The sequence below is a fragment of the Ochotona curzoniae genome, unplaced genomic scaffold, assembly GCF_017591425.1.
Source record: "Ochotona curzoniae isolate NIBS_2020 unplaced genomic scaffold, NIBS_Ocur_1.0 contig_1302, whole genome shotgun sequence".
NCBI classification, from domain to species: domain Eukaryota; kingdom Metazoa; phylum Chordata; class Mammalia; order Lagomorpha; family Ochotonidae; genus Ochotona; species Ochotona curzoniae.
Window position 1 is genome coordinate 16591932 of NW_024465035.1, and position 17758 is coordinate 16609689.

Genomic DNA, 17758 nt, shown 5'->3' on the forward strand with positions numbered 1-17758 from the left:
CAGTGGCAGCTTAACCCACTGTGCCATAATGTTAGGCTCACTAACTACATTTTAAACTTCATTGTCACAGAAGACTCCTAGGTGGCTTCAAAGAAGAAGGACAGTCTTTGTTAGAAATATTCCATTTTCCCCAAGAATTACATCCACTCTGAAATACTATACTGCAGATGTCCCTCTATGCATACATGCAAACTCTCTGTGCCCTGACAGTGGAATTACAGTTTGTAAGGATGCAGTTGTTCCAATTCGTCCCACTAAAAAGGAAAAAAAGAGGTTGAATTGCACTTTTCATTAGACCTCAGCAGGTCTCTGAGACCACAGGTTAAAACTCATCAAGGCTCTGGAACACAAATGCTTAGTTTCTGCTTTCTTAATTGCCAATTTCAACTTCTTTATTGCCAAGTACCTGGAGCCTACACTTCATTTCCAGAATGGCCCTCTGGGTTACCTCTTTCCTAAATACTGGGATCTCCCTGAGCAAGAAATGCTGTCACATAAAGAAAGGGCATTGTGCAGCTAGCATAAAAATTCCTTGCTGTGCCTAATGATGCTTACTTGAAAAAATTATGGTAAATGGTTACCCAAACTATCCGCAAGCTGAAATAATTAAAACTAACTAAGTGAAGGAAGCCAGATCCCAGAAGACAAATATCACACATTTCCTCTGATTGTGGTAGCTAAAACAGAGCACAAATGATAAAGACCAAGACCTCATAAAGATTAATTTGTATGAGTGAAATTGACATGCTAGGATTTGATTACTGGGTATACTCCTGGTCCACATTCCTTCAGAACAGAATATATCTATTTTTTAAATTTGTAGATATTGATATTTAGTAAATATTGGCCTGTGATTAGAGAGGAAATTCAGAAGTTCTTACCATAAAAATTTAAATTAAAAAATAAGGAAGGAAGAAGGTAGGAAGAAAGGAGAAAAGCATTATTATAGTCTTAGCATCATATCTATGAATTATGTGAAACTTATCTTTGTATTAATAAGTAAAAATGCACTAATAAGAAAAAAAATGAATTGAGACATTTAAGAATGTCTCAAATATCTGAAAAACAGAAAACACTGCTCCTACATACAGATAGGTGGCATATGTATTTTATTTCTATAAAAAAGAATTATATGGTTGGTGACAATTTTAACTTTCACTGGCTTCCTGGAAATCTATATAGGTCCATATGTTGATGTGGTTGTGTTTAAGGAGTTGTATAAAAGTCTGCTGAATGGCTGCGTTATGCTTTTAAAACTACCTCATTATTAATATGCATTTGGATTATTTTTGAAACTTTAAAAAATTTTTAAAAGATGCACTTTTTTATTCGAAAGGCAGACTTTACAGAGGGAAATGGAGACAAAGTTAAAGATCTGTCGTCTGCTAGTTTAGTCCTTAAATGGCTGCAATGGCTGAAGCTGCACCAATCTGAAGCCAAGATCCAGGAGTTTCTTCAGGGTCTCCCAAGCGGTTGCGGGGTCCCAAGGGCATAAGGCATCCTCTGCTGCTTTCCCAGGTCATAAGCAGAGAGCTGGGTTAGAAGTGGAGCAGCCAGCACAGTCACCTGTGCCGAATGGGGTTTTGATGTTACAGGCTGAGACTTAGCATGCTATGCCGTTGTGCCAGCCGTGGCCCCAGTGCAGACATTCTTGAACTCTGTCCTTACTGGCTCTTTTCTTATGAATAACCCTGTAAATGGTTATAGCTATTTCTGCAGTCCTTTCTTTTTCACTTTAATGTTGAGTATTAGCAAATTTTATTTTTCCTTGCAAACTGAATTATGGGATGCCTAATTTGCAAATCTATATGTCTTCGCTTAGCAAATGTTCCTGGCTAGAGCTATTCCCATTTTAATGAATTATTTATGCATATCACATTCTGAGATAAGTAATTGCATGAATCTCTCACAGTTAAATTAACCATTCCCTCTTTGTTGGGTACCAAAATTTCTTTTATGAGATGGGCCCCATGATTTATATAGTCAGTCAGAGTGGCGCTCATTCATTGGGACTGAAGTAAAATACTTGGCCAAGAGCTAGACATACATATGGAATGTGTAATATGTAATATAATATATAGCTCTGGGCATATCAGATATATAATACGTATATATTGCAGTATATATTTTACATTTTGAAAGGTATGTCCTATCTTCCTCCTTTACAAAGCCACACTGTGATTTAGCACATTTATTCTCCCTTTCTGCTACTGAATTAAACGTTTCTGATAGTGGAGTACCTGTCAATTTTTTCATTTTGGTTGAGTTTGCGTCCCTTGAATCTTAATGACGCTGAGCGCGTCATACAATTGGAGGAATTATTTTTGATCTCCACTATCTTATTCCTTTTTCTGGATGTGAAGAAATTATCAGCAACATTTGGAGAGATGAAATGAACATCCTCTACTGAAGGAAGCAAACATTCCCAATTAGGGTCTATGTTTCTGAGGAAGGGTCTTGAGCGAAGGGTGCTGTGCAGGGCGGTGGACACACACTGGTCCTGGGATCACACTTACTTTTCTGTTTGTGTTCATTGTAACCTTAGACATCACCTTTGTGGAGCTCAGTTTCCTTCCTTGTCAAATAGGAATTGTGGTCCAGACCTCATATGGCTGTTGTGGAGGATTCAACGAAATAAATTATACATGTGTTGGCTCTTTCTCGAGGACCATGTACTCAAGCAATCTTTTTTACTACTTAGCTCTTAATGGCAAACGTTCTTACAACTGGTTTAAAATATTGGGGTGGGGAGCAAATAGCAGAGGACTTCAAAAGATCTGTGGAAAAACAGACATAAAACACAACTTTTCTTTCTTGGCTTCGGTCCAGAAAGTTCAAGACATTCTTGTAACTAGCACCATCAGTATTTAGTCCGTCTTAAAATAATTGAGAGTCCTGGGAACATTTTGGTGTCAATGTACTGTTTACATTAGTAACACAAGAGGTATGAGCACCTTTTTTGGAGTTGTGAAGATTTAAAAAAAGAACGAAATAAAACAAAACAACCCAGAAAGACCCAAGTCAGGTCTTTAGGATAGATACACAATGATTTTTCCATAAAAACTCATCCAGCTCCCTGCTTGTGGTCTGGGAAAGCAGTCGAGGACGGCCCAAAGCCTTGGGACCCTGCACCCACATGGGAGACCTGGGAGAGCTCCTGGCTCCTGGCTTCAGATTGGCTCAGCTCCAGCTGTTGTGGCCGCTTGGGGAGTGAATCATAGGATGGAGGATCTTCCTCTCTGTCTCGCTTCCTCTCTGTATATCCACGTTTCTAATAAAAATCAATAAATCTTCTAAAAAGTCTACAAAGGTTTATTTAGTTAAATAATTTAGTTAAATTTAGTTGATTTAGGCAAATATAGAGGGGTAAAAGAAAAGATGTTGCATCTGCTGGTTCACTCCTCACATTGACCACCATGGCCAGAATTGAACTGGTCTGAAGCTAAGAGATCCTTCTGGGTTTCTCATTTTGTTATAGGGTTCTAGGCACTTGTTTTCATTTTCTGGTGCTTTCCCAGGCACATAGGCAGAGAACTGGATTGAAAGCAGAGCAGCTGGGACGCTAACCAGCACCCACATGCAGGAAGTGGTTTTACAAGCGGTACTACAACAGTGTTCCCCAAACCTCCTGAAAGGTATGGCTGTCGGATGAGATGAATAACAAGATTGTTTTAAGAGCAGAGAAGAACTCTGGTGGCAATTTTTCAGCTGAGTTTTTATTGTTGTGGTTTTCTCCCCTCTAAGGATTTGGCTAACTTTGTTGAAGCATGTTTCAGATAAGCAGATCTTACCATTATTTGGCTCTACAGAAAACCAAGAAACAAGATGCCTAGAGCATCCCCCAACGCTGTCATGACCTTGGCTCTCGACTGGTTGGCTTAGCCATTGACTGTCCTCTTCCACCTTGTTGTAGCTGTTGATTTTTTAAAAAAAGATGTATTATCTTTATTGGAAAATTAGATACACAAGAAGAAGAGTGACAGAGAGAAAGATGATTCACTTTCCAAGCAGCCGCAATGGCCAGAGCTGTGTCATTCCGAAGCCAGGAGTCAGGAGCTTCTTCCAGGTCTCCCACGTGGGTGCAGGATCCCAAAGCTTTGGACCATCCTCGACTGCCCTCCCAGGCCACAAACAGAAGGCTGGTTGGGAAGTGGGGCTCCCAAGCTTAGAACCACTGCCCATTTGGAATCACAGCGTGTTCAAGGTGAGGAGTTATGCTGCTAGGCCACCGAGCTGGGCCTTATTGATTTTGTTCATCTTTGTCTTCAGGATTGCATTGGTGAAACCATGTATCATCTATTCCAATTGTTCCAATCAACGTTTCAAGATATTGACACAGTTTACCTAAGAGGTGAATTCAAAGCTCTATTCTTACCTGCAGTTGACCCAGACACAGTTTTGGCACCCAATGAGCATACAGCTTACTTCAATTTAACTTTTCAGTTGAATTTGTGTAACTCAAATCAACTGAAATGTCCGTGGTGTTGGCAACTATTTCTCGTCTTCATTATAGATCTTCTACTAAGGTATGAACCGGGTTGATTTTTCCCCTTGGAAGTTGGGATCGGTGGTCTACTGCTCTCAGTTCCTTCAACATCATCTAGTCCTTTCTAAAATAGATTATCCATTTTAAAGTGCTGGCTTCTTTGAACCGTTGTCCCCATAAACTTCTCAAAAAGCATCTATGCTTTTTCTGTTCTCTGACTCAAAACATCATCTATTTGATGCCTGTTGTTATTTCAATTTATTAGAATTCATGCTTCTCCGAGAGGGGCGCTTTTAAAATCTATTTTTGATTCTTATTCATGCTTCAGACAAGTTATAACAAGCTCTTCCAAGTTGATTTGGATGTGAAAAAAAGTTTAAATTCCTGCCTTATTTTTTGTGCATTTTTAAATTTAATTTTATTTACTTGAAAGGGAGAAGAGAGACAGGCTCTTTGATGACAGTGCAATGAAGTCACCATGTTCTCTTAGACAATGCTGGTGTCCAGTCAAGGCTCCCTTTGTCACACCGTTCATTCCTCCAACTCCTCTTAATAAAATCTGCCTCTTCATCATGAACAGCTTGAATGAAACTTGAAAAAAATATACATCTCATTATCTGGAGCACACTAGCCAATGACAGACTGGCACGGGTGTGCAAAAGGCCAGCTCCCGTGCTTCCAGGCAGTGACACCTCATGGTATAATTTCTGCTCCAACACAAAGAAAACAGGTGTTTGCACGTGCTTGAGAAGATGTTTGAATTAATTCAGTAAGGACTGCATTCCTGGCTGTGCTCTGTGATAGAAAGGGAAAGTAGACTCAACTGTATCTTGCGTTTACAGCCTGGTTTACAGACCTAATTCAGGAGGGATGCTTTTTCTTCCCCCAGGGCTCTGCTTTCAGAACTCACTGGCCACCTGGAGGCAGTCTGTCCCTGTTACCTTGAGCACAATGACTGTGCAGTGGTTGCTGGGGTGCGCTGGAGCCTACTCCAACCACAAAGCAGCTGTTGTGAGACTCGGCTTGCTTCCCCAGAGAAGGACAGTAGCTAGGCAGTCTCAGGTGTTATCCGATCCGTGTTTCTCTTGGAGGGTTCCAATCTCAGAAAACAGCTGCTCCTCCTGCCCCTCCGGGCTTTGCAGACAGGTTCAAAGCTGAGTAGTGAGGGAACAAAGACTGGCACTAACCATCGCCAGGGAGTTACTTCGCTCAGGGGGCCCACTGTGCTTCTTTGATTTGGAATAAATATCTGAAGCTTTTGACGGGTGTTATCGTGTTCTGCTGCCTTTGGTTTTGCCTGGCCCGACACCTTGAAATTATAAAGAGTCCATTTCCATTAATTTGGGAAAGTTAGAGCTCTGGGGAACTTGTTTTATGAGTCACTTTTCTCCTCCGCTCTCCGAGAAACCTCTCCTGAATTTGAGCTTGTGTTCCTTGGAAACTAATTCCAAAATCTCTGTTTATTCAACTATCCTTGTATGAAAAGCTATTTTTCATATCTTCTCCTCCTCTTCCTCTCCAGAAATGCTTCCAAGCTGTGTGAGGATAGGAGTCAGTCCCGCCGTTTTATTCATTGCATTTACTCCCCCAAACTCTAGTGCATTGCTTTGCATAGCACAGACACACAACCCTTATTGCTGAATAAATTTATAAAGGAAGAAAGGAATAGAGGGTTTATGAGAGGCTATAGCATGTATAGTTTGGGGGCGGGGGAAGCTAAAGAAAGTGAAGATCAAGCTAGTTTTATGTATTTTCTGAGAAGACAATGTGTACCTGGCTCATATTCTGAATGATTTGGATGCATTTTGTCATATAATAATATGAGCCCCTCCCAAGGATCCATTCTTACGTGTATTTCATAGGTGAGGAAGCTGAGATCATGAGTTAGGATGAAATGAAGAAGAGCTGGGATGGAGATGTTGGACATTGTCTCTGGGTTTACGTGCTTACACGTTATGTTGTTAGAATTTTAGCTGAAATAACATGAACTTGATTCCAGGAATGTTTACCTTTCTTAAAGTGAAACATTTTATTTTAAAGGAAGTTGATCAAGAATAGTGTAGCCAAGAAAGGCTAAGAGAACTTTTAAGGCCAGCCAGCTGGAGAGACTTTGCTGGAGTCTTCTGAGTATAAGGGCAGGGGATGACTGAATGAACAAAAGCAAAGACAAAAATTGGCAAGGTCTGGAAAAAGAGAATGAGCACTTTCTGTCTACAGACACTTGTTATTTCCAGAGACAATTGGAGGTCTGGGGGTTCAGGACACAAAAGGACTTCAAGATTGAGGAGGCAGGGTCAGGAACACAGAGGCAAACAGAATAAGGTCATCAAGTCCAGGAATGAATGATTTAGTGAAAAAAAGTGTCTGTTGACTGCCAAATTACATGATGCCTTTTCTTGTGTGTGTGTGTGTGGGGGGGGGGGGTCCCTGGGCAACATGATAGCAGAAGAATTGACTTCAGTGCTGCTCTGGGGACCAGGGCTTTGGATTCCAGTTGAAGTGTTTTGACTGTGCTTGTGAGCGATTGAAAGGAGGCTACTGAGTGTTCAACTAATTTGGAAGGTACGGCTCTAATTTTAAGTGTTAGTGTGGCCAACTACTGGGCTCAGGGTGCCTAGGCTGAGGATGTCTAACTTGACATCACAGTGTTCTGAGGGGCTGTATGGTCAGAAGCATCCACTGCTGCTACAACTGAGTTATGGGGGGGTTTGGACTAATAGCAGGGAAAGCTCTGAAGGCTTCAGCAGAAGCTGTTCTGACACCCCCATTGGGATGCATAAGTAATCTAGATCCCGGATGTAGGCTGAAGTTTACACAGTGCATACATGGACATAAATGTACCACAAGAATAGTACAGAGGCCAGGGGGAAAGGATCTTAAAGTTCTACTGTATATATAGCTGCATAATAATGTTTGAAAGTATGTGGTAATAGGTAAAAGCTATACATATAAACTTAAAGCAATATCTTTAAGGAAAAAGGACATATCAAATAAATCAAGAAATAAAAATCAAAGAGGTAGCATCAGATAATCAAAACTAATACAAAGAAAGAATAGGGAAAAAAAGATAAAGAGAACAAAACAGAGAGAGCAAATAGGAAATTAGCAAATCCTAGGTTGAAGTTTGGACATACTGATGACCACGTTAAACGTAAGTGGTCACTAGATCTCAAATAGGGGTAGAGGTTGTTCTACTAGTTAAAACACCAAACCCCTCCCATATGCTAATGATGAGAAACCCAGTTTGAACACAAACAAGTGGTAGATTAAAATGTAAAGACTAAGACAGTATTTACAATGGTGATATAACCAAAAGGAAGCCGAAGAGGCAATATTAACATGAGACAAAGTGTATCTGAGTGAAACACACCCTAACACAAAACTAACCACCCAATTTCAAATATATGAAGCATGGGAAGAACACAAAGAAGAAAAAAAAAATTCATGATGATTTTCAAAAAGTTTTGATCACTGAAATTGTGATACGTATGTAGAAAATCAGCAGGAATATAGAACATTTAAAGAACATGGTCAACCAGCTGGGCTTGATGTGGTCTATTACCCAGTTCTCTGGCTCCAGCCGGTCACGGAAGACCACAAAGTCATCGAGTACGCAGAAACAAGTTTTGGGTCATGAGACAAGTCTCAGTGAATTTAAAACGATTCCAAGCAGACAAAGTCCTCAGCAGAAAGAATTAGAGATGAACAACAGAACAATCTGTGAGAAAGTTCCAAATATTCAGAAAATAAATGACCTATCTGTGTCAACTAGAGGTTAAAGGAAAAGTCAAAAGGAAAATTTACAAATATCTTACATTATGTGAACATAAGAAAATTTTGTTTCAAAATGTGTTGTATGCAACTTTGGTGGTACCCGGAAGGGTGTGGATAAGAGGCAATATTCATGGCAGAAAAGCAGTCTCATTTGTCTTCCACACTTTCCACTTGGAGGAAACAGATAAAAAAGAACAAATTAGACTCAAGCAAAGAGAATGAAGATGAAAGTGGCATACAGTGAAATAAAAATAGGAAGACAATGAACAATTCTTTTGAATGAAATAAATTCCTCAAGATCATTAAAATCGGTAAATCTGTTTCCAGTTTAAATAGAAAAGAAGAAAGTGTACAAATGATCAATACTGGAAATAAAAGGAAATATTATCATAGGTTGTATAGATATCAAAAGAGTAATAGACAAATATGCCATTGAGTTTAGCAACGGAAATGAAACGGATACACTCCTTGAGAGACCAACCCTATCCAAGCTTTGTTTTAATATATAAATTGGAAGCAAATGGACTATTTTATGACTCATTCTGAGGGCAGCATTTCCCTGATCACAAAACCAAGCAACTACATTGCAAAACAAGAAACCTGAGCATTAACATCCCCTATAAACACAGACGCACAGACTCTTGACACAATTTTTGCAAGTCAAACAGTTTAAAAAGTATTAATGCATCATAACCAAATGGTGTTTATCCTTGGAGTGCAGTATCAACTGAGCATTCAAAAAGCAATCAATATAACTCACTATTTCAACAGACTTAAACAAACACACACGGGTATTTCAATAGACAGAAAAATAACATCTTGAAAAATCTCTAATACCTTCTGACTAAAAGCTCTCACGCCAGAAAGAGAAAGAAATGTCTCTAACTTGATAAAAGGAATCTATGAAAAGCCTGTGGCTGACATCTTTTACGTTCAGTAGTCGTAAGACTAAAGCTTTTCTTGTAGGATGAGAAACAAAGCAGGGGAGGTTCCTTTCACCACTTTTGTTCAGTGTTATCCTGGAGGTTCTAGCTTGTGAAATGATACTATAAAAACCAAAGGAGGGTGGATATTTGGTAGGGGTCTAAGATGCTACGCAGGACGCCCACGTCTCACATCTGAGAGTTTAGTTGGAGTTCCACTTCTACTTCCTGTCTGGCTAATGCACATCTGGGGAAGTACAAAGTCATGATCCAGGAACTTAATTTTCTGCCACCTGCATGGAAGATTTAGAGTGAATTCCAGGTTCCTGATGCTTGGCCTGGTTGCTTGATGCATTTGATAAATGAACCAGCAGATGGAAGATCTCTCTTTTTCCTCTCTTTCCCCATGGATTTCTGACTTCAAAATAGATTAAAAATCTCAAAACACAAATGAAAGACATCTGGATTTGAAAGAAAGAAGCAAATCATATGATTTTTATCTGGAAACATGGTGATGTAAATATAAACACCTACAATATCTATATGAAAAGCTTTTGGAACAAGTAAGTGAGGCAGTAACTTTGCAGGGTCAAGAAGTTCTATCTATACAAATTAAATGCTCTTCTTTATCCTAGCAAGCATCTGAAAGTGAAACTTAGAAACATCACCAGAGCATCAAAAACTTTCACTGCCTTATCTTCCTCTTGGTTAAACACCTTAAGACAATTCATCCATTCACTCTTCTGTCTGTAGGACTCACATTGTCGCCCTGAGAAGTGCACCAACATTGTGTTCAACCAGCTCTCCTGTGTCCTCCCTTTGGATAAATGCAATATCTCATTTAGAAAAACCACATTCATTTCTAAATTTCTTTGTTGCATCTTTTCCCTGAAATTTTAAATCACCACCACAAAATGTATTTCATTATGTGCGTTATATTCAGAACTCTCCCATATCCGAGAAATTGCCCTTGTTGATTTAATAAGCATGAACACAGTTGTGCTTGTAACAGAAATATTTATAATTCACAGAAAGATTGGCCTATTGTAAGGAGAACATATCACAAATAATTCATTTTCTCCGTGCGAATCTGGATGAACCAATGCAGAGCCTGGAGAATATCCATGAAAAGAGGCAAGCATGAATGGAGTATTGAAATACAGCAGGAATTCCCTGACTGAAATATTTGGCCTTCAGTCTTGCAAGAACTGGGCATCTGACTGATGATCTTCCTGTCCGACTTCTTCGCTGACATTATTGTTGATGTCACATGGTTGAGTGACTTCCCTATTATCCTGAGCTTGCAGTCAATGATCTCCCACAGCCACCGCCTGGACCTTGCAATCGCTAGGATTTGCTCCACTGCCTCTAATTCCTAAGTTTAGATTTTAACTGTGTCTGGTTACAATTTCCTATCATCTCAGATGCTCACTGAAGCATTCCCGTCTTTTCCATGGTGTGACTTCTGTAATGCCTTCACCATCGAACTCCTCCCAATTGTTTATCTTTTCCCGTCTTTGCTCTTATATGTATCCATCCTAAAATTCACAAGCTGCTGCCTCACTCACGGTTTGGACATTTGTCAGTTTTCTCACCTCTGTGGCTTTCGGTTCATGTCAGCGTATTTCGTGCCTCAGAACTATTCTGTCTTCTGAAGAAGGCAATAGCAGTAGAACACATCAGATAAATTCTCGTGCACAAATTAACATGGACCTAGTCAACACATGCTTTGTTGGCTTCAGAGTGTGTATCTGTGCATGTGTATAAGTCCAGTGCAATGCTAGATATGATCATATACTCAATTTAGTGTCTAGTTTTTTTTCCTGTTGTAGAGATGCTGAGAAAATACCCTTGTGTAATGCTGGGGTTGGTTAGAATAATATGTGAGCTAAAATAAAGGTCTCTGTGACTCGAGTATTTTGTTTCAAACATGTGATTTGTGATAAGCATCTCTCCAGTATGCACACTTGTCTTTGAGAGGGTAGGGTAGGAAATACCAATTGTTTTTCTCACCTGATTTTCTTCTTAGATTGGCCAACTGCTATTGACTTGACCATGTACATTCAGATATATTTCCAGTGTCACTCAGGATGTTTCAGCTTTAGCTGGTACACACATCATTTTGTTCTGTAAGTAAATTTTCATATTTCTCTTTTGGATGATTTCATATTGGCTTTTATTTGGGTGCTTGTTTCCAGAGTCTTGGGCTTGAAAATTCATCCCTTCAACTTCATCGGATGTGGGAAATCACCCCTGGGATCTCTGCCTACTTGGCCTATGTGAGAGGTCACAATGACACAGCACCCTGTGTCCTCAGGAGAAACCCCTGACAATGGTCTTGGCAAACCTCAGCCTGTCCTGATCACTGGCCACACAGGTGAGAGCAGTGGGCTGCATCCCGGTTTTCCTTCTCTGTTCTTAGAACTTTCTTGGTAAGCAACTCAGAGAAGTCGGCACGGTCCCACGTTGCCTGCCAGCCATATGTGGTATACATGACCTGCAGCATAACTGCCAGCCATACCTGATGTATGTAACTTGCAGCAGGATTGGAGGGCCCAGAGAGCTAGAGATGCCTTCTAGCCAATTAAAGTGCTGTGGGTGGGTGGGAGGATTGTTGGGAGACACCCCTTTGCCTTATCCCCACCCCCTTTTTTTAGGATATAGAAGTGTTTGCTTTCATTACAATAAACGGACATGCTTGAACAGACTCTCATGGTTTGCTCTTGCTGAGGAACACTGTTGCCTCATCCCCTTGGAGTCATCGCAGCCTGCTGGTCAGAACTTCTGAGAATCAGGTCTCAGAGAGAGAGAGAGGGAGAGAGGGAGGGAGAGAGATTGCCCAAAGAGAGGTGATTGTTCAAAACATAATTACTGAGCCTGTTTTATGGTAGTGCAGACTCAGGCATCACCAACTCAGTAAAATGACACAGTGAGTCAGAAGGAACCAGTTACACTAATGGAAGTAGGGGATATTTTGTACCTTTGTGCAAGCTCCTGCCCCGATATAGAAGGGTAATGATGCTAATATCAACTAACTAGAGGTAATGGGTCCCTGCTCTTTCCCTCTTGGTCTCTGAGCAACTTCCACTCTCCATCATGCAGCAAATCGGAAGCCAAAGTTGATTGCAAATGAAATGCTGAAGAGTAGAGACAAAACTGGGAACAGAGACCTCTGTTCCTTAGAAACTTCAGATGAAAAAGGAGCAGATATTCTATGAATGCTTGGCTCCTGGGAGGTTTCCAGGCTCAATTCAAACCTTGATCTGCTGGGAGGGAATCTGATAAAAAGTGCTGTGGTACCCTGAGGGGGAGACTCAGAGAAGTATGACTTGGTTGTTGATCTTAAAAATGTACCACAAGAAATTTCTACATTCTCTAGGAAAAATCCATATCCCAAACATGCCATATACATGTAGCACTCATGATTCTAGACAAACCAGACCTACACCTGCAGACTGACTGACAACAGATACTGGGCACTTTCCTCAGTATCTGATCCCTGAATCTTTTTCCTTTCGGAATACCATCTTTCTGTGATCTACAAAGCTGTGATGTCACTGTGTGCTTTTTGTGATATGAATGAATCCTCAAGAAAATAATCTTTAAAAAGAGCTTTGAACCACCTGATGAAGTGGTAAGCTCCATCTTACCCAAAACCACATTGTGACCATTTATAATCTGCTCTGCACAAAGCAGCGTAGACTGTTTTGACCAATCACAGTTCTGACTTAAGGGCAGGTAAAAAAGTTGAAGGGATGAATCCTGTGACAGTAGCACACATAACACTATCAAGTCGATAAGTTCTGTAAGTTCCCTTAAGCCTGGTACTTCTGAACCTGTCAGCAATGAGAACATAAATTATATAATAATGCCACATAATCTAGTTCCTATTGTATGGAATTATCCATTTGTGTATCTATTTATCGATCCATCTACTTATTATATGTTGAAGATTTTTGCTTTGCTATAGAGTTGGCTATGATTACTCTTTTTTTCCATAGTATTCAGTTTGAATGAGAATACTTAGAGTTCCTCTTACAAACTTTTATGAGAACATCGCCAAGAAACATCCAAGACCAGGCAATATGAGCTTATTTTCACTTTCATTTGTCCACTCACCTTTGTCACTCCACCTTTCGTACGCAGAAGTTTTCAAAATTAGGGGGTAATGATGGAAGAGTTATATCCTTGTTCCTTAGTATGTCATGGAATAGTGAGGAGTCTACAGATAAATGAGTAAGTGCACTTTGCAGCTGGGATGAAACCCAGGGAGCTTCTATGAGGCTGAGCTGAATTAGAGCCTCAATGGCCAGGGAAGCAGAGGCTCCCCTGGGAATCGGGCTTCTGGGGGTGAATGTGCAAGGAAGACTGGCACCCCCGAGTAACCCCTGAGACAAGCAGTGCCTTCTTCAAGGACCTGTGACACGGTCAGCTTGGGGTATTAGGGAAATGCTGAGTTTTAGGACATTTATAACGTGAGAGGTCAATGGAAGAGTTATAAAAGATAATGCTAGAGAGGAAAGTAGGAATCGGATGAGTGATCTGTGCGATCTGACAAAGTAAGGGGAACTCATAATCAGAGAAATTGGGGGTGTGGTATGAGTAGAACTGGTTGTATTATGTGCGATCTGATGGCAAGAAGTTGAAGCAAGAGCAAGTTGAAGATGGGAGCAAAGGGAGTAAGGTGGAGGAAATATTTGGAAAGCTATCACAAGAACTAGGTGGGAAAGGTTTGATTGCTTCCTTGAGAAGAAGGAGGGGTTTAAATAGTAAATAAATTCTCAAAGTCACATAGAGCTAGTAAGTAAGCTATCCCTTCCATTGCTGCATGGGAAACTTCACAAAAAAAGAGAAGTAATAATACAAAGTGTTTACCACAGAGAAAACCATAAATAAAGGCAGGAACAGTTGGAAAAAATACAAATAACCAAAAATCAACATAAAAATTCCACTTTTAAAAAAACAAACAAAACTAACATGAAATCCCAAATATTTGTAGGTTTTTTTAAAGCATACACAACGCAAAAAAGAAGCATACATGCCTTGCGTTTCTTTACTGTGATGAGTAGGCAATTTAAAAAATTATTTGTTTATAAATGTAGCATTTCAAAAATTGGAATTTAATGTATGCAAAGGAAATAATGCATTTTTATTTTAGAGATTTATTTTCCTTTTTGAAAGGTTGACACAGTGAGACAGAAAGAAAGATCTTCCATTGATTGGTTCACTGCCCTTATGACTACAATTTTGGGAGACTGACCAGGTTGAAATCAAGAGCCATGTTTTTCTCCTTGTGGGTGGCAGGGGTCCATGTGCTTGAACCATCTCCTGCCCTTGTAGGCACTTTCGTGGAAAGCTGAATTGGATTGGCTGTTGGGACTCAAATCAACACTCTGAAAATGGGATGCCAGTGCCACTGGGGGTGACTTAATTCATTGCATCAGTAATGCTATTTAAAAATTCAGTTTCTGGAATAGAACAAGTAATTGGACAGTATATGATTTGTAAACATGTATCTCATTAAAAGAACACAGGTAGGGTAGTAAATATCAAATGGAATTTTTAATGTGATTGTACCAATCTTTAATTCCACCTATCTGTGACACATCATATTGTAAACGTTGGGGATCTTAGACATAAATCTGTTATACACACGGTGTTAAGAAATCCATTTCCTTATAGCCGATGAACTTTAGGACTATTTTGCACGCTTGCTAACATAACTTGAATTGTGCAAGTCTGTTGCCTATTTTTGAATCATGAGGCTTATTTATTGATTTTCAGCATGACTATTGTGCTTTTTTTTTCTCCTATTCCCTGTTTATGATCTGAGAAGGCAGTGGAGGATGGTTCAAGTCCTCACTGATAATAGGACCACTTTCTAATTTTTTTTACACGTTCTTAATACTTACTGCAATATATCTTATCATTTCGTTTCCTTTCTCTAGTAAAGGTGTTCTGTTTCCTGTTGAAGGAAACCTTGTGGGAACATTGTGATGGTTCAATAGGCAAATCTTTCTCCTACAAGTGGCAGTATCCCACATAGGAGCACAGAGTGTCCCAGCTGCTCCACTTCCCATCCAGCTCCCTGCTTGTAGCCAGGGAAAGAAGTGGAGGATGTCCCAGAGCCTTAGAACCCTGTGCCCATGTGGGAGACCAGGAAGAAGCGCCTGGCTCCTGGTTTTGGATCGACACAGTTCTCGCCATTATCACCACTTGGGGAGTGAATCAGCGAATGGAAGATCTTTCTGTCTCTTTTTCTCTCTGTAAATCTGCCTTTCTGATGAAATAGCTAAATCTTACTGAAACAAAACAAACAACACAGGGAGAGATAAAAGAGGGGAGAGGAGTGATTTTTTTTTTCAGACTGATTTCCTTTTGCGTGAATATGTACTCAGCAGATGGATAAGTGAATCGTATGGCAGCTCTGTGTAGATTTTTGAGGAAGTGCCACACTGTTTCCTGCAATGGCTGCCCTTGTTTATAGTACCATCAGTACTACATAAGGAATCGTTTTCTCCACATCCTCATTAACATTCGTTATTTGGTTTTCCATTTGGAGTGAAATGATTTACATTTCATTGATGGTTAGTGAGGGCTAGCATTTTGTTCATGTACTGGCCCTTTATTGGTATGTTTTCCTTAGAAAAGTCTCTATTCAGGTTCAGTGTACACTTTTAGATTGGATGAGCTAGTTTTTTAAATGGACTCTTTTGAGTTCCTAATAGGTTCTGATGCATGTATAGCTCCTTGTTGCATGTGTAGCTTGCAAATATTTTATCTCATTCTGCTGGTTACCTCTTCATATTGTTGGTTGTTTCTTTGGCTGTGCAGATGTCTATTCAGTTAATGAAATCCCATTTTTCATTTAGCTTATTTTTTTCCAGTATCATTATAGTCAGGCCCCCCCCCCAAATTATTTTTCATTTCTATGGAACGTTTCTCATAGTAATTTCATAGTTTTAGGTCTAACATCTAAGTCTTTAGAGGCTTAGTAAGTCATTAAAGAGAGTGCTCAGTGAACAAAAAGCAAAAAAAAAAAAATCAAGTTAAGCATGAATATAGGCAAGGACTGAAAAATACTCAAATGAGGAGTTGTCAATATCATTTGTAACACTAAAATTCAAAGCAATGGCAGATGATTAAAAGTGTAGTAATATGTCATTCTGAACAATTTGACAAAAGTTTAAAGCAAAGCTTCACAAAGTACTACGTTAGCAACAAAAATTTTCCCACTTTAAGCTTAGTTTTTATTTTGGGTGGTAATGAGGTATACTTTTTTTTTAATTTTTAAAAATGGAATTATTTGAATGGCAGACTTACAGAAAGAATGAGAGGGAGAGGGAGAGAGACAGAGAAATCTTTCATCCACAGTTTCGCTCCCCAAATGGTCGCCATGGCTGGAAATGGGTTGGTCCAAACCCGAAGCCAGGAGCTTCTTCTGGGTCCATCATTTGGGTATAGGGGCCCAAGGACTAGGACCTCAGAAGGACTAATTGAATCAGAAGTGGAACACCTGGGTTGAACCAATGCTCATATGAGAGGCTGGCACTGTAGGCAGTGGCTCCCAGAGTTGGTTTTGATATTGTGAGATATAGGATATTTATTTGTATGCATATATGATTTCTCTATCACTATTGAATGGACTATCCTTTCTCTCATCATTTTCTTAGCATTTCTAAGATTAGTTGAGTACAGATTTCTGGGATTGCTTCTAGGCCTGTAATTTGTTCTAATGGCTTGTGTGTTTTTATGTCCATGTTATTTAATGCTCATTGCTCCTTCTGGCCCTATTTTATAGTTGGATAGTGTAATGCCTCCTGTTTCATTCTTTTGCTCAGGATTTCCTTGTTTCTTGTAGTATAGTAAGAATTTTAGAATTTCCTTCTATTTTTATGACAAATATGATCAGGACTTCAGTAGGGATTATATTGAATATGTGGGATATTTTGCATATTAGGGGCATTTTAACAACACTGATTCTTCCAGCTGGAGAAGGTGAGATATCTATATTCTGTGTGTCCTCTTCCATTTCTTTCATGAATGCTTTGTAGTTTTAATCGTAGAGATAATTTTTCTCATTTGTTAATTTTATTTACAGTCATGTAATTTTATTTCTTATAAAGCATTGTAAATAGAACTGCCTTTTAATTATTTTTACAAGTTCTTAATACTCAATGTGATACTTTTGATTTAGTTTCCTTTCTGTAGTACAGGTGTTTTGTTTCCTGTTAAAGAAAACCTAGCATTGCAATGGAGCTGGATGGGAAGTGGGGCTGCCGGGATTAGAACCAGTGCCCATATGGGATCCCGGGGGTGCAAGGCGAGGACCTTAACCACTGCGTCATTGCGCTGGGCCCATGAGGTCCCAAGGCTTTGACTGCTCTCCCACGCCACAAAGCATGGAGCTAGCTGGGAAGTGGGGCTGTCAGGATTAGAACCGGTGCTCATATGGGATCCTGAGTTGTACAAGGCAAGAACTTAAGCTGCTAGTCTATCATGCTGGGCCCTTATTTTCATTTTTTTCCCACTAAAATTAAAGTTAATCTGATATAATGGTCTTTTGTTAAGTTAT